Source organism: Anguilla anguilla, chromosome 7 (genome assembly GCF_013347855.1).
Source record: "Anguilla anguilla isolate fAngAng1 chromosome 7, fAngAng1.pri, whole genome shotgun sequence".
Taxonomy (NCBI): domain Eukaryota; kingdom Metazoa; phylum Chordata; class Actinopteri; order Anguilliformes; family Anguillidae; genus Anguilla; species Anguilla anguilla.
The window spans coordinates 4,191,831-4,206,830 of record NC_049207.1 but is presented as its reverse complement, the minus strand read 5'-3'; the positions used below and the strand labels follow the sequence as shown (position 1 = coordinate 4,206,830).

The 15,000-nt window shown below is 50.7% G+C and overlaps 1 protein-coding gene across 4 annotated transcripts in view; it reads right to left on the bottom strand.

Annotated features, from left to right (window-relative positions):
* Positions 1-15,000, bottom strand: part of syt1a (synaptotagmin Ia) — a 231,418-nt gene that overhangs the window by 109,672 nt on the left and 106,746 nt on the right. For all 4 annotated transcript variants that reach the window (XM_035426718.1, XM_035426717.1, XM_035426720.1 and 1 more), the window contains one exon: positions 9,500-9,554. The gene's annotated coding sequence lies outside the window, so the exon portion shown is untranslated. The remainder of the gene's footprint in view (positions 1-9,499; positions 9,555-15,000) is intronic.

The following is a 15,000-nucleotide window of genomic DNA, read 5'->3' as shown; positions in this document are numbered from 1 at the left end:
CCGAAATCACTCCCAAAAACAGGCGCGCTGCTCAGCGCCGATCAGATCCGCCGACGGTTTGATGGAAACAGCGGAACGGCGGCTTCGGGCGAGAGAGCAATCGCTCCCCAAATCGCTGACAGCTGTGCAGATCGCGCTGGAGTGCTGACGGGGGCCGGGGGAGGACTTATCGTTCCCCTGAAGAACATCGGCGGACGAACGGAGGGCCCGCTTCGCCGTTTAATCATTTAGTTCCCCGCTGCCCCGCCCGCCTGTCCTCAAACAATCCCCCCCCCCCCCGCTTAACGTGCACCAGCTTCCCTCAAAAAACAAAATGACAGCTTTGAGTTTGCCCTGTCTCTGTCTGGACTGTTAAAACGCCTACCGGGCAGGAAGTGATGTCACGCACCCGGAAGTGACGTCACGCCCCAGCATGAGATCTGAGCTTCCGACTCCGCCTGAAACCGAACTGCGGTGAGGCGACAGGGCTGCTATTACAGAGCCGCCTCCGCGCTGTATTTTCGTTATCTGTCCAACGTGTAGAAGTTACGCGCACACACACAAAAAAGTCTGCCTGCTGCTTTCCACAAAAAGAAAGAGAAAAAAAAAAACTTTTCCCAATTAACGCTGGTGGTTTAATTACCCCTCTGGCTGAGTGCTGCAGCAGGAGGCTGCCAGCGCTCCGAATACTCCTCTAACTACGTACACACGAGCGGATTTCCAGAACCTTCTTTCCCTGCGTACACAAGCTGAGAGTGGGTTTCCAGAACCTTCTTTCCCTGCGTACACAAGCTGAGAGTGTGTTTCCAGAACCTTCTTTCTCTGCGTACACAAGCTGAGAGTGGGTTTCCAGAACCTTCTTTCTCTGCGTACACAAGCGGAGAGCAGATTTCAGGCGACTGATTGGCTGTTCCCCGGTAACCAGGTGTTCCATTCATTCAGAGCAGCGACCGAGGATGGCATCAAAACAGGCTTGTGAGCGCCAGTGCAATTTAATGGCACCTCAAAACCAGCATTAGCTTTTCTGCAAAAGGAAAAGGGTCACGGTGATAAATCCACCGGGCAGTGTCTGGTTTGAGGTAACAAATGAATGACAAATCAAGCCCTTGCCAGACCGATTAATAAATTATCAGTGTGTCCAATAAAGTACGGTCACAGTTTTAATTTTCCTGAAGAACGGGCATTTCTGCAGCCTGGACAGGAACAAGGAGTGCGGGAGACAGGAAGTAGGAGTGCGGGAGACAGGAAGTAGGAGTGAGGGAGACAGGAAGTAGGAGTGCGGGAGACAGGGACGGGTGAAAGCAGTCATTGCCTGCGCACAGGGCTCAGCGAACGCTTCGAGCATCCACCGCCTTCTCCCGTCGAGCAGCGAAGAGCCTTCGTCTTCCTCAGTCCTCCTCACTAATCTAAATAAAGTCTCTGGCACCGCGATGCGATACGAATAAAGTTCACAGGCTCTCATGATTGAGCAGGTCCGCGATATTAATGCTGTGATACGGAATACTGGAGGGTTGTTTGGAACCTTTTTTTTGTTTTTTTTTTAACGCAGCGCTTCCATGGGGCATGTGATGATGACTCATAAGGGCACATGATGTAAAATGATGGGTTTCCCACAAAAGCGGCACATGGAGCCAGACAGGCTGCAGCGGCGCACACTTCACTGCCCCGCCGATCGGCGGGCTGCAGCTGCCGCGCTGTTGATAGCGGCTCCTCTGGTTTCCCCTCGTTTGCCTGAAAGTCACACATCCAGCGCTGCACAACCGGCTGAAGAGAGGACTCCCGCAGGGATCAATTTAACATTCGCGTCCAGTTCTGCAGAACTGATGAACAACTTCCCCCCCCACGGGCCCCTATGATTATGACATCATAGTGTGCTAAATTGGCATTGCCCGCTTGCCTATGAATCCCTCATGAGCGACCTACGCTTGCACCTGCACAGGAAGACACACACACACACACACACACACACACACACACAGGAACACATACACAGATGCACACACACAGCAACACACACAAAGACACAGACACATACACACACACAGGAACATACATATACACAGATGGACAAACACACACACTCACACAGGAACACACACACACACACAGACAGACACGGATATACACAGACACACACACACAAAGACACACACAGTCACAAACACACAAGAACACACACGCGCACACACACACACACACACAAACCTGCTGTATTTCAGCTGCTGATAGAGGTCAAATGGAGGTCACAGTGACCCTGGGCTGCTCCAGACAGACCCTTCTAATGACAGGGAGGGGCACAGCAGTTAGCAAGGCTGCTCCACCCTCTCCAGCAGCCCCCACCGCTCGGTGGATTTGGATGCGGATTAGGGAGGATTTGGAGAACAATCAGTACCCCTTTCTGCAGGGTGACCCAGTAATTAAATTACCTGGCAAAGGCAACCACTGCCCTCCCTAAACAGATGCGTCCAAGGGGACTGGGGCGAATATTTTACAGAGGGCATTTAACCTTCCTTCTGCGCGGATAGATACAGTATATATTACACACTGATAGGCGACGCTATTGTAAAACACTATCTATAACATCATAAAAAACAGTATCGTACATCATAAAACACAGGCAGACAATTTTATTAACTGCATAAAAATCCCCGAGCAACTTGTTTACTTTGAAAGTGCATCGGCCAATTTAAAAAAAACATACCTCCCAGCAATCAGTTGGATTCTAGTATACAGCCTAAGCTTGTGCTGTGTACCCGACCGCCAGTCATGAACCTGCTACTGCGGTCCATAAGATAGCAAAAACGAGCGCACAGCTGGAAGATTCAGACAGGAAGCAGAATTTCTGTCCTGCCGAAAAAGGTTTGCTGATGGCACCTGTGGCCACACACAGCTCACCAGCAGTTACCTGCAAACTCAGATGCTAGATATGTGTCCTGTCTACAGACAGCATAGGAGGGAGAGGGGCGAGGGCGAGAGTGGGGGGGGGGGTGGTTTTGGGGAGTAGGGGGAGGGCAGTTGGAGGGACACGGCATGTCGGACCCAACCCCCTACCCAAACCCCCGTTCCAAACAGGGACACAGGTGAGCGTGCTGACTGAACAGGTACAGGTGCTCAGCGCACCCCTACTGAGCACAGCCACAGTGAACCTCCGCGGGGGACGGAAGCAGGTTCCACAAAACTCGACAAAATAACCCGAACTTTACGGACGCGGAGACCGCCCGCCCCTCGTCACGGCCTGCACCGGCAGCTCGCCGCCATGGTTACCGCGGCGGCGGCGGTAAAAGCTAAATTTAAGCCGAGGGGAGAGGAGAGGAAGGAAGGGCGGAAGGAAGGAGGGAAAACTTGATGAGTCATCAAAAGGCGACCCCCCCCGCTACTTTTTTGAGCTGGGGGTGGGGGACGCCCGAAATCGTTAAAATTGATCCCGCTGACCTCCCGCTTGTCTCCGAGCGCGTCCGCTACACGGGAGCGAATTACGCAAACGATCAATCAGACAGGAGCCGCGGCGTACGGCCGACGTCGCTCATTAACCTCCTCGACCCGGGCAATCAGGCTGCGCGTCGCCCGCGCCGGCGCACACTCCCCTTCACGAAACAAAAAAGACACGCTGTACGGGCAGACGCAGTCGCAGAGCACCCCGGGTGCCTTCGGCACGCGCGCCCCGGATGGGAAGCTTGGGCATAATGCGGCTTCAGCGCTAACGTGTTAAACTCTGTTTTTCAGGAGAACGGGCTGAAGGCTGACGCCGTTTTCAAATCTCTCGCATTTCCAGAGATGTCACGATAATTTCACCTGTAGTTACCTGTCCCTCTGTAACAATCAGAGGTAATTACTACAAAACTCCTTAAAGATGGACCGTGTGGACCATGTATATTAAGTAATTCTTTTTAGGTTGTAGGAATGTGGAGCACTGACAAGATGTGACATACCTTGTTAGATATTCTCAGTTGCAGAAGAAATCTAGTCCAGGGCAAAATATGTTTATTTAGGAAAGTTACTAATGAATTTTACATCTGACTGTTCACCATCTCAACAGTCAAGTAGGGCATAGGTTGACACATTAACTGATTTTGTCCACAGAGCCAAATTTCATTACATTACATTTATTTGGCAGACGCCTTTATCCAAAGCGACGTACAATAAGTGCATATCATGGTCATTGGAACAACTACAAAACACAGGTTCAATAAGGTTCAATACTGTGCTATAATCAGCCATAAAGCACATTGCAGAAAATGAAAGTATTCGTAGATCTGATTGGACAAAATCCCGGGATGTGAATATGGCATTTTAATTACATGCACAGCTATTTCTGACACAATGTGGCTTAAGAGGGTAAAATCATCCCTAATAGACAGTCACAGTATCTAATTAGGGACAATTAACAGCGCCTTGCTGTTCTGGGGGTTTGGAACTGTGATTGGAACAAAAAAATAGCGAACGCAGAGGTGGCGCGGGGCCGAGTTTGCGAACCGCGGTCGAGGCGGCCGAGAGGCGCGTCGTGGATTTCCATCGCCCCGGCAACGACAGAACGAGCCACTGAGAGCCGTAATGGCGGACAGTTTCCTCTGCGAAGCTGTAAATTGCGTCATCCGCCAACGCACGGGAAACCGCGTCCTGTGCGGACACCCAGGAAATTTGGCATAACGGCATGAGTTGGGTGAGAAGGAAGGGGGTGGTGCGCACCTGGGACGACAGGTAAACGCGCGACCCGTCTGCAGATAGATGGAGCCGACCCCTTTAAGAGCTCACGCGCGGTAAAAAAAAAAAAAAAAAAAAATGCTACGGTTTAGCGACGGCGTTCCGTCAAGCCCGACAGGCGAGAGGCGGCGACATCTTTCAGCGGGTTTCTGATGACCCATTTCACAGATCCCCCGTTCGCCCTGCGCCGTCCCGCCGATCCATAACGTCTGATTGACCGACCCGGACCCGTCGCACCCATCCACCGCCGGGGCTCTTTAAACAATGATGAATATCGACACGTGCGATTACACTGTGTGTCAGCTCAGCTGCCCCGATATTTATGCCCGCGCTAACCGCCACGAAGGGCCCCTTTGTGTTTTACAAGCTGCGAGGGAGCCATTTTGAAGCTGCAAGGCCCTTCTCTCACATATATACCGGCTCTCTCTCTCTCTTTCTCCTTCTGTCTCTCTCTCTCTCTCCCACCCTCCCTTGCGCTCTCTCTCTCTCTCTCTCTCTCTCCCCACCCCCCCTCTCTTTCCTTCTCTCGAGTCTTTTCATGAGCAGCCCTTACCAAACCTTTTTGACCTGGGTATTAGTCAGCGGTGCCCCTCTTGTTTGCAAATGTAATCAGCTGCTCACATTTTTATGGCTTGCGGCAGACTGGGCGACCTGTCTGGTTGCCGAGGGTTCTGGGTACGAGGCTGGGAGTTGTTTTTTCAGTGTGTCTCTGTTTGCGTACCGTCCAGGTTTGCACACAGACACAAACGTCGCTTGTTTAATTTCTTGTTTGGCCAGGCCAAGCTGGCAGTGTGGGTGCAGAGGAGAAACAGAATTCGGGAGGTGTGGGGGGGGGGCAGCAGTGGACCCTCTGTTGGTGTTCAGGGGGGTTTGTACAGGAGCGACTCCAGGTGGAGTATTCCCTCATCCCACTCAGTAATGACTTCACCGGCTCTCTGACAAGTTGGTGTGTTGGGAGGGAAATCTGCTTGCGTACGGTGGATGGCCTTGCTGCTCATGGCCTTGTTGCAATCTATTGTGAGACTGGTGGGGGCGTCTGCAGCATTTTATTCAATCGCTTTTCATTTATCTATTCATTTGTGTGTTTTCTCTTATTTTCTTTGGTTTCTTTTGTTTTGTGAGTGAACGCAGGTGACTTTCTGACAGCCTTTACAGTAGGAGGTCCTGAAATGGAGTTGGCTTTATCTCCTTTGGTGTTCAAATAAATGGGTATCGAATCTCTCCGTGTTTAATGTCAGGGTTCATATCCATATTGGTTATGCTACAAAATGTGCCATAGGAGATTCTGCACTCCACTCCATTTAGCTGTTTTATTCCAGACTGTAACCCTCTCTCTCTCTCTCTCTCTCTCTCTCTCCCTCCCTTGCTCTTTCTGTCTCTCTCTCTTGCTCTCTCTGTCTTTCGCTCTCTCTCTCTCTCTTTCTCTATTCCGAAGAAGCACTGACAAAACACATCAGTGCACATGAAAAGTAAGTATGTCACGTTCATTTGCAGAGAGCAGCACGTTTACCTCAGCTGACACCTCCAGGACCTGCTGCCTGCGGCCCCTCACAGGTGATTTGCCACCTGGCAGCCGCCCGCCCGCCTCAGCGCGTCCTCAGCAGATGCCCCACGGGGCAGTTAAACGTGATCGATCGCCCCGGACGCCCAGCAAGCGGGAGAGCCAATCGCCTGACTGCTCCTGGCGGTCGGGGGGCGGAGCTAACACCGGAGGTTGCGGTTGGACGCCGGCAGAGGCGGCTCCTCCAATCGCGCGGCTGCACCGGCGGCCGCTAACGGCAGTGATGATTAAAAGGCACAGCGTAAACACAGCTGGCTCTCCGCCTTATTAGCCCCTATCGAAAGCGGGAGGAAATGACAGCTACCCTGCTCAGAGGAAGAAGCCCGCACGTCCACGCTATCGCCGGATCTCCATATCACATCCCTGGACCACCTATCCAAATCTACCTGTGTGTAAGATTTTTATGGAGGTGGGTGGGGGCATTTGGCTCACCACAGGTCCCCCGGTTTAGCTTTACCCTGCACTTGGTCCTGAAAGCTTCCTCAGCCCCCCCCCGGGGGGAGAGACAGCAGAGCTCCCTCAGGCCTAATGCATGCAGCCCTGTCCCCCCCCCCCCGGGGGGAAGAGACAGCAGAGCTCCCTCAGGCCTAACGCATGCAGCCCTGTCCCCCGGCCCGGCCCGAGTGCTTGGGATGTGTCGCGGGTAATAATGATGACTGATTGCGCTGCTTCTGCGGCTCTGAGTCCAGCGCTCAGCTGGCCGAGCTCTCTCTCACTCCTCCTGAGCCCGGAGGAAATTGAGCTCCTAGTGATTTCCAGGACTGCGCAGTGCAAAGGAAATGGCCTCTACACCCCCACTCCCCGCCACCCCCCCCTTATGTGCGGGCCTGGGCGGGTGCGTGGGAGGGGGGGAGGCTCTCAGCGGTTCTGCCAGAGGATAGGGACCAGGAGAGGGCAGTAATATTGGAAATGTGTGTGTGTGTGTGTATGTGTGTGTGTGGTTTTTCTGTTTTAACCCTTTGAAGAGTAGGCTTAATGGAATGGTTTTTTTTTACCCCCAAAATTCTAAATCAGTGTTCTAGAACTCCGTTGCTTTCAGTTACCAGTAGTGACTGTGACATCAGCATTAGAATGTTCAGTGTAATCACGTGTTTGTGACCTCACACCTTAAGGGGTTACGTATCGAACAGGGTGGAAGGGGCTCAAATAGAATTTTTGTCAGGGGTGGCCCCGCCCCTTCCTGCTAAAAATAAAGCTGAAGGCTGGGATCGACATTTGACCTTAACTTCGACTGACAACTAAAAGCAGAAAGAAACCCGTTTATTTCTTCACACACACAATTTGGTGATTGCAGCAAACACTAAAAAAAAAAACTTGCCAAACCAAGCTTGTGGAAAAAAAAAGCATAACACTTGCATTTGCGTGCGTTAATTTTAGCATCCCGACCTTTTAAAATGACAGAAATAAATTTTCCTTAAATAATTAATGGGTTTCCTCCTTGTGTCGAGTTCACTGTGCTTCTCGCTGCTCTCTCCATCCGCGGTTGACCTTGAACGTATAGATCATGCCGGAACAAAGCCTGTTCCGTGTGCCGGGGCCCGTGTGGCGGAGAACCTCCGGGAAGACGGACGACCTTATAAAACAGCGACGACCGCAAACAGCCCGCCCCCAAAAACGCGCGCGGCTAGAACACGTTAGCAACTCCTGAGATAAAAACGGAATCCATAAAATAATCATAAGCAGCCCGTGCAAATCAAGGTGACGCGTCAAAATAAACAAAAATAAAAAAATCGATGGCCAGCTCGCACCCTCGATCGCCTCATCCTGTCCCCTCCCACATAACGTTCTGCTTGAGGGTGGAGGCCATCCATTCAGCGGGATATACGATCCTTTCCCGCCCGCTCCCAAGAGCCTCAGCGTCCCAGTCGCCGAGCCTGTTTTTATATCTCTCCTTCCCAGAAAAGCAAAATCAATATTTCATCAGCCGGGCCTTTTTTTTTTTTTAACCCGTGAGGGGGCCGCTGCTGCCGCCGCCGCCCACAGAATCCACAGAAACGGAGTTTGACGGGGGCTTCATCACTCTCCCCCCTCACGCGGAACAAACTCCTGCCCTACTTTCCCACCAAAACTGTCTCAAAGCCGATTTTGTGGAGAGAATATACTGTGCAGATTCATTAGATATTACAATACCACGCATATATTACACTGCAGTTATATAAATATATACCGTGGATAATGTAATATATGCATGGTGCTGTAATGAAGAAATCTCAGTATAATATCTAGCTGAGCGCTCCACCTGACCCTTCTACTCATCTTGGGAAGTGCATTTAATTGGAGTCGCAGTGAAAGTGTGGCGCTATTCTCCGACACCCAGAGAGCAGTGTGGGCCCCTGTGGTTTAAAGAGTACCTGTACAGCCACCCCAGGTTTTGGCCCGTCTCCGCCCACTTTAAAAGATGTGACGTGGGGTTGAGAGTGAGAGCACAGGGGGGAGGGGGGAGGGGGGAGGAAGGAGGGGGGAGGGGGAGTGGGGAGGGGATACAGTTGAGGGGGGGGGGGGGGGCGCATTGGGGTGCGTGGGCCAGGTCTGGGCGAGGCCTGCTACGTGTGAGCCCTCTTCCTAACCACCTTATTTTTACAGTGACAGTCCATAATCACCTCTCAAAACAAATTTAAAAAAAGAGGAACGGGGTGGAGACGGGATGCTGATTTGGTGACACTGAAACGGGCCGTTACATACAGTCCTGTATCACGGACAGGGGCGGGGCTCCAGGGGAAACACGGCCTAAACTCTCCACCTTTGGGCTGCAGTCCGTGGCTCTCTTTGGCACAAGACACACTGGTCAGGCTTAATTAGATTTTAGCTTTTTCTTTTTTCCCCTGTAGGACTTACGTGATTTGTCAAATGGAGACAGGAGTACTCGACTTCAGAGCTCAAAAAAATGTGATTCAGCGTTCGTTACCCCTTTAAACGAAACTACAGACCTCTCCGGACCTCATGACATTTTGTACGAAGGAAAAGAAGCAGTCTGAGACAGACACAGAGCTAGAGATAGAGAGAGACAGAGAGAGAGGTAGGGAGGAAAGGAGACCGAGACAGAGAGAGAGAGATAGAAAGAAGGAGAGAGAGGGAGGGAGAGAGAGGGAGAGAGAGAGAGAGAGAGAGAGAGAGAGAGAGAGAGAGGAATAGAGGGAGAGAGGGAGGGAGGGAGGGAGGGAGAGAGAAAGATAGACAGGAAGAGAGAGAAAGCAAGATGGAGAGAAAGAGAGAGAGAGCGAGAGGGAGGGAGAGAGACAGAGAGGGAGAGAGACTGACCTTTAATTCAATGCAGATGGCTGGTCCGAACAGTAGTAGCCTTCAGTCTTCAGTTCTGAAAGACAGAGAGTGGAGGGTTACACACAGTTTGGAACAAAACAGTTAAAAAGTGTGCCAGAAAAATCCCCCCGGGCCCATTTGGGAGCGTAAGCAGTCTGGACCTGAACCCTGTCATGGAACAGGGAGTCACTCCGCCTGCAGGAGCAAACTGCCAGAACGTAGCGTCTCCGCGCGCGAGAACAACGGAGCAGCATCTCGGCTGAGAAGAGCACCGCCAAGCGCACGCTCCTCCTGTCTCTCTCACCTGAACACGCGTTTGATCTGCCACAAACGCTTCACACACAGTCCACAGGAATGGATCTTTTAAAAAAACCCACCAGGTTCAGAGACGGCCGTGGAAAGTGCAGGTGAGGAGGCACAGGTGAGGAGTACAGGTGAGGAGGAGCAGATGAGGAGGTGCAGGTGAGGAGACGCTGTGGAAAGTGCAGGTGAGGGGGTGCAGGTGAGGAGACTGCTGTAGAAAGTGCAGGTGAGGAGGTGCAGCTGAGGAGACGCTGTAGAAAGTGCAGGTGAGGAGGTGCAGCTGAGGAGACTGCTGTAGAAAGTGCAGGTGAGGAGGTGCAGCTGAGGAGACTGCTGTAGAAAGTGCAGGTGAGGAGGTGCAGCTGAGGAGACTGCTGTAGAAAGTGCAGGTGAGGAGGTACAGGTGAGGAGGTGCAGGTGAGGAAACGCTGTGGAAAGTGCAGTTGAGGAGACGCAGCTGAGGAGGTGCTGTGGAGAGTGCAGGTGTGGAGGTGCAGGTGAGGAAAAGGAGGCGTAGCGGAACAGCTGTGCGTTGGGTGCGTTGTCGGGCTGCGGTTAGTTACCGAAACCGACAGGAGCCCCATCTGTCCAATTACAGGCGCTCTTCCCCATTTTGGGGACGCGGTCCATATGGTTCAGACTGGAGTCTGACGCTCGGCCCAGCTGTGGCGATGCTTCTCCCGGGTCCACCGGGAATCCAGAGCGTGAGCCGGACTGATCCCCGACAGCACGGAAAAGCGCGCCTTCACATTCCCAATCCGGAATACGGAACGTGTGGGATATGGGAGCGTTATCCCAGATGGAGGAACGGTGGGCCAAACCTTTATTCCAGGCAAGTCTGGGAGAACGTGTCACTACTAATGTGTCTTTCTTTGCAACCAGGTAATACAAGGGAGACCACTCTAATCCAAAAAGGGCCGGTGTGGGTGCAGGTTTTTTGTTTTAGCTCAGCACTAAGACACCTGATTCTGCTTAACAAGGTCTTGACTGAAGACCATGAGATTTGTCAATGAGCTGAATCAGCATTGGGCTGAAACAAAAACCTACTACTATTACTGGGTAGAATCCTACCCAGGAATTGAACCTGCAACCTGATATAACTGACTTATGAATATGTAAAAATTGGCACATTTTGCAGAACATCTTCTCTCTGTTACAAGGCACAAGTTTCAAAATCCCAACGCATTTCAGTCAAGTGCAAAGGGGATTTGAAACACTCCGAATTTGAATTCCCAGAGCTCAAAACTGTTGCCAGTTTAAAAAGCACTTCAAAGGCACTTTTTCTGTGCTATACAAAAGTCAAGGAGCCATTGTGTTATGTGGCATTCTTCATACGCTCAACAAGTTGGCAGTCATTAATCCATTTTTTTCCTCCCAAGAATAATTATGGATTTCCTTCTCCTTGTCATAGAAACGGGCACTAATGTATGCTAAACACAAGGCCACAGGACTCTCTTCACGAACACTGCTGCACTGTTTTCCAGTAGTGAAAAAGGAGGCAATTAAAATTTGATGGCTCCTTCAATATCTCGAGCAGAGTATCCTGCTCGGCACTACATTCCAATCAGACTTACTTAATCAGTCTTTAAATACGCAGTAAATGCTTACATCACACGGTTCAAGAACTGGGGTCGTTGCTCACTCAGGCATGCGAGCCTCGAATACAAAAAAAAAAAAAAAAAAAGATCAGTCGATCTACACACCGCCCCCATCTAGGCACAGCACTTCAGAGTTCCTTTCTAGGATGTCTTTCTGGAAAAGTCACCTGCAGATATTCCTTGCAGATAAAAGCCCGGGTGCAACTGGAAAATGGAAGCAGGGCATTTACCCGCAGTCATCACCGGCCCCCCCCCCCCCCCCCCGCGCTCTGACACGGACCAATCAGAGCGCGCGCTTTCTTGCTTCTCATTCTTCCATTCACAGAGCAGCCCCGGGATCGCGGGTTTGGCCGCTCCCTTTCATTTTCCCAAACAGCCCCTCACGCCTCACGCACCGCTTTCGAGCCTCGAGATTTTTCACTGACAGGGGGAAGCTGCAAACACAGTGCAGTGCCCCCCCCCCCCCCCCCCCCTCCCTCCCCTGGTTTTCGGAATTCGTTCGTAGGCCGCGATTCACGTTGACAAAAACAGCCATTAAGCGATCTGTCACTGTCCCGAAACGCTTGAGCCGAGATATCGATGAGAAGGAGAGCGCCGCTTTTTTTTATCTGCTCACAGGAGTGGAAATTAGAGATTCAGATCCATTAAGGCCTCCCTGCAAAGAAGGTGTTTACTGGCTCTCTTTGATGAGCAGATTAAAAGCTATTAGTCCGGCCGTGCAGGTGTGCCAGGACAAGGACACGAATGACCAATTTCTACAATAATATATCAAAAACGCGCTGTTCCCTTTGTAGCGCAATATTTAACAGCGAATTTAGAGAGAGGCAGCAAAAGCCAAAAACTAACCGATTCTGAAAACTGCAAAAAGATTATTATTATTTTTTTTTTTTTTTTAAAAGATGCACGCATTTTCTTTCAGCTCTAAATGTCAGCCAGACTGACGACAGCAAAATATGAGCCTTTCAGAATCCTCAAATTGCCGTTTTCTGATTCGCTGCCATGCCGCGTGACTGTTCGAATGAGTCAGCCGCTCAATATCACGCGGTGAAGAAGAAAAAACGCTTGACCGTTCACCTGTTGTATACACCCACAGATCGTGACAGCTATGCCAACAAAGATAACAAATCCAGGCATTAACAATGCCCCCGTGGGTATCAATACAGCTAAACCTGAGGTTTTTTGGCATTTGCCATTTCTCCAGCTTAGCCTTTGTGAGCGTAAACTGTTTTGTGCATTTATGGATCTCCGTGTATGAAAGCTTTGAGCCCGTAAATGCTGCTTTTAAATGTTTGTTGTAAATTGTAGAGCGCCCACAAAAAAAGGCAAGCTGCTGTGGCATGCTCCATGTGAGAAGTAGATTAGGACATCACACAAAGCTACAGCTTCTAAATGCAGATTCAATCGGCGAAGACAGCGGTGTTCTGTGCTCGAGCGACCCCTTTTGGCCATCCGGGCACCCGTGGTCTGCTCTCAGCGCATGCGTATGATTGGGTCTCCTCCACCACCCGTTCTACACATGCACAGCTTGTGGCTGCCTGGCGCTGCGTGTTTCGAAGGAGAACCGAAAGTTGCCTTCACTCTCCCAAGCTGGCAGCAGGGGGCGCACATGAGCACAGTTTATAGTTCACAAATTGGACATTCCAGAATTTTGGTGGGATTGGAGATGCCAAATTTTTTATAATTTTTTTTTTTTTTTTAAAGGCAGTTTTTTAAAAGTAAGTTCTGCAAGCTCACTCAAGGTCAGAGGGGTCAAACTGTTTTCTTGTCCGTTTTCACTCCAACCATCACATCTCCTTCAGCTGTGCTGAAGCAGGCCAGGCCCAAGCGACAGACAGAAGAGTTAGCATGCAGTCACAACCAGCCTTAGCCTTTTCCATTTCACGGCCTCGAAAGATGACATCACGGCAGAGTCCATTTTGCTCTAGGTGCTGCGGTACGGTCCACCTCCTAATGGATCCTTCCATGGTTACATAACACCGTAAACAGATGGACGGGAGACAATCACGTGGTCTGGGGGTGACTGGGCTGCACTTTCTTAATAGCAGTGATCTGGGATCTGTACTGTACAAGGCAGGAGCAGATCTAGCTCAAGGCCTGACTTGGATACTCAAGGACTGGTAATCTTTTTTTATTGCAAATGAAAGCACCATGTTCCATGTTCCATAACGCTGCCAACTGTTCTAATCGTATGTGAAATTATGAAATTATACACATTTCATTTTCTGGTTATGTGTCAAATTGCTGGCCTCACATTAAAATATGAATGATCACATTTCTGCATATAAAATAATGCAATGTACATTTTTTTCTTACAACATGTAGCGAATAATAGATGCAAAGATATGCGCATAATTTATTACATTAGATGTAAAGATAGGTGCATAATTTAATCATAGGAATCCATCTGCCTTTACCAGACGTGACCTCTTCTCAGAAGGAAGGCTTCCGGCTTGCTGTGTGATAACCTGTGATAACGCACGCTGACGGGCTCTTTTAACCGTGGCCAGGGGCGTACGGTCGGTCCGCCGAGCTGAACGCTCCCACGAGCCGAAAGCCCGCCGCGCGCGGGCTACGCAGATCCGCCGAGGAATATTTCCCGCTACCTGGCACCCCCCCCCCCCCCCCCCGCCACCCCCCCCCCCCCCGCCCCCCCCGCCACCCCCCGCCCCCCCCCCGAAATGAAATTCAGCGATATGTACTGACGGAGACGGCGAGGATTATTACTGCCGTTCCGCCGACAGGCGAAACGTGTCAGATCTATTTCCATTAGGACAGACTGTACCGATTCCGCCGTTCGCTGCAGGCTTTGTGCGCCGGGCTGAGCCAATCCAAATGTTAGCCCAAATAGGCGGACGGCATTTGTGAAGCCATTTTGTTTCCGTTTGCAGACTCGCTCTCTATCTCTCTCTCTCTCTCTCTCTCTCTTTCAGAAAAACTGCTTCCAAATTTATTTGTAATTGAATAACACACGGGCAATACTGAAAGGATGTGCGGGGATGCTTGAATGGCCACAGCCAGAAGCAGGGCCAGTCCCTCCCACAGGGCAGATCAGGTACTGCATCCAGGGCCCCGCCTTCTCGCCCAGGGCCCCGCCTTCTCGCCAGGGCCCCACCCTCTCACCCAGGGCCCCACCTTCTCACCTTCCTTTGACAAACTTCCTTTCTTTTTAAAAAAAAAAAGATTCAGAAGGTGTCAATGTCTTAGAGGGCCTCCCCCAAATAACTTTCTGCCTCGGGCCTCCAAAAGTCTAGGGACAGCTCTGGCCAGAAGACTACAGGCTTCAGCGCTTGGTTGGGCAATGCTGAGCAAACTCTGAGCATGGCTGCCAGATTTGTGTCAGGAGACATCTCGCTGTGTGCTGCACATGCATAAGATTAAGTGTGGTGCCCTACTTAAAGGCATTCACCCTAACTGTGAATGAATATGCTAGTTAGGTAATATACTGCATTGCTTAGACAGAAAATACACTGCATTGCTTAGGATAGGTAATATAATACATTGCTTAGATAGGTAATATAATACATTGCTTAGATAGGTAATAGAATACATTGCTTAGTTAGGCAATATACTGCATTGTTTAGATAGGTAATAGAATATATT